Source organism: Giraffa tippelskirchi, chromosome 3 (assembly GCF_054371585.1).
Source record: "Giraffa tippelskirchi isolate mGirTip1 chromosome 3, T2T-mGirTip1v1.2.pri, whole genome shotgun sequence".
NCBI lineage: Eukaryota > Metazoa > Chordata > Mammalia > Artiodactyla > Giraffidae > Giraffa > Giraffa tippelskirchi.
The window spans coordinates 17763061-17765499 of NC_137277.1; the positions used below are offsets into that span (position 1 = coordinate 17763061).

Sequence of the window (2439 nt, forward strand, 5' to 3'; positions counted from 1 at the left end):
ATGAAAATGGAATAGAAAACAGAAATAGACCCACAATTAAACAGACATTTGATTTTTTTTTTATAAAGCCACCAAAGCAATCCAAAGGGAAAAGGAAGTCTTTTCAATGATTCATTTTGGAACAACTGAAAATCAATTTAAAAAAAATTAATTATTCCCTCCCACACACCATTCACAAAAATTGATTTGAGATGAATCATAGACCTCAATCAAAAGTTAAAATTCTAGAAGAAAATATAGGAGAGTATCTTTGAAACTTGGAGGTAGGCAAAGGTATCCTAAAAAAGATCATAGAAAGAAATAACTTTTTTTAAAGTTATGGAACGCTTCACAAATTTTCGTGTCATCCTTACTCAGGGGCCATGCTAATCTCATTATCATTCCAGTTTTAGTATATGTGCTACAAAAGTGAGCTTGAAATGACTACTTTTTAAAAGTTTGAAGAATTAGACTTCACAAAAATGAAACCTGCTTATCAAAATACACCATTTGGTGTAGTATAGACAAGACTTCTGTCAGTTCAGTCATTCGGTCATGTCTGACTCTTTTCGACCCCACGAACTGCAGCACGCCAGGCCTCCCTGTCCATCACTGCCTACCTGTCCATCACCAACTCCCAGAGCTTACTCAAACTCATGTCCATTGAGTCGGTAATGCCATCCACCATCTCATCCTCCGTCGTCCCCTTCTCCTCCCACCTTCAATCTTTCCCAGCATCACGGTCTTTTCAAATGAGTCAGTTCTTCGCATCAGGTGGCCAAAGTATTGGAGTTTCAGCCTCAGCATCAGTCCTTCCAATGAATATTCAGGGTTGATTTCCTTTAAGATGGATTAGTTTGATCTCCTTGTAGTCCAAGTGACGCTCAAGAGTCTTCTCCAACACCACAGTTCAAAAGCACCAATTCTTTGGCACTCAGCTTTCTTTATAGCCCAACTCTCATATCCATATATGACTACTGGAAAAACCATAGCTTTGACTAGACGGACCTTTGTTGACAAATTACTGTCTCTGGTTTTCATTATGCTGTCTAGGTTGGTCTTAGCTTTTCTTCCAAGGAGCAAGTGTCTTTTAATTTCATGGCTGCAGTTACCATCTGTAGTGATTTTGGAGCCCCCCAAAATAAAGTCTGTCACTGTTTCCACTGTTTTCCCATCTATTTGCCATGAAGTGAATGCCATGAAGGCAGTCATTCCTTTCTCCAGGGGATCTTCCCAAACCAGGGATCGAACCTGTGTCTCCCGCACTGCTGGCAGATTCTTTACCAGCTGAGCCACCAGGGAAGCCCAGACAAGACTTAGGCTGTGAGAAAATATTTGCAAAACGTATTTGACAAAGGACTTGCAGAATATGTAAAGAATCCCTACAACCCAATAAAAAATAAAATCCCAATTTTTTAAATAGACAAAAGATTTGAATAAAAACTTCATAAAGGAAGATATACAGATGGCCAAGAAGCACATGAAAAACTGCTTAACATCATTCATCATCAGAAAAATGCAAAATAAAACCCTCAACGACACCAATACACACTTACCAGAATAACTAAAATTAAAGACTGACAATATCAAATGTTGACAAAGAGATGGAGCAGTCAGAACTCTCAGACATTGTTGGTAAGAATATAAAATGGTACAACCACTTTAGATAAAGATCTGGCAGTTTCTTAAAACAGAAGTCACCTATGATCCAGCATTTTCACTTCTAGCTATTTAACTAAGAGAAATGAAAGCATGTGTCCTCAAAACTACTCTTACAAAAATGTTCATAGACACTTTATTGATAATCTCTGAAAACTAGAAATAGTTCCAATGACTATCAACAGAATAATGCATAATTCTTCTGTTATAATCATAAAATGGGACATGACTTAGCAATAAAATGGGATTAACTACCAGTACATACGACATAATGAATGAATCTCCCATTTTGCCAAGAGGAAAAAACTAGACATAGAAGAGTACCTATAATATGATTTTATTTATAGGAAATACTAGAACAGGAAAAACTAATCTATGATGGGGAGAATACCTAGGTGAGGAGAGGAAGGGACCCACTAGGAAGAAGAATAGAGAACTTTCTGGGGTGATGATGATGTACTGTATCTTGATAGAGGTTTGGAGTTATATAGGTACAGGCATCTGTCAAAATTCACCTAATGTATTAATATAATTAAGATTTGTGCCTTGTTTGCGGGCTTCCCAGGTGACTCAATGGTAAAGAATCTGTCTGTCAATGTAGGAGATGCGAAAGAGGAGGGTTCGATCCCTGAGTGGGGCAGATCCCCTGGAAAAGGAAATGGCAGTCCACTCCAGTATTCTTGTCTGAAAAATTCCATGGACAGAGGAGCCTGGCAGGACAAGATAAACAAATATTGAACTTCAGTTAGTTATATACTTCCTAAAGTGTTTAGGGGTAAATTATTCTAATGTCTGCAATTT

At 37.7% G+C, this 2439-nt stretch overlaps 1 non-coding gene across 1 annotated transcript; it reads right to left on the reverse strand.

The window, feature by feature from the left end:
- Positions 1-312: 312 nt before the first annotated feature.
- LOC145543917 (U6 spliceosomal RNA) lies at positions 313-416 on the reverse strand. Its single transcript, XR_014081161.1, has one exon. It is a non-coding gene; the product is annotated as a U6 spliceosomal RNA (small nuclear RNA).
- Between the last annotated feature and the right edge of the window lie 2023 nt (positions 417-2439).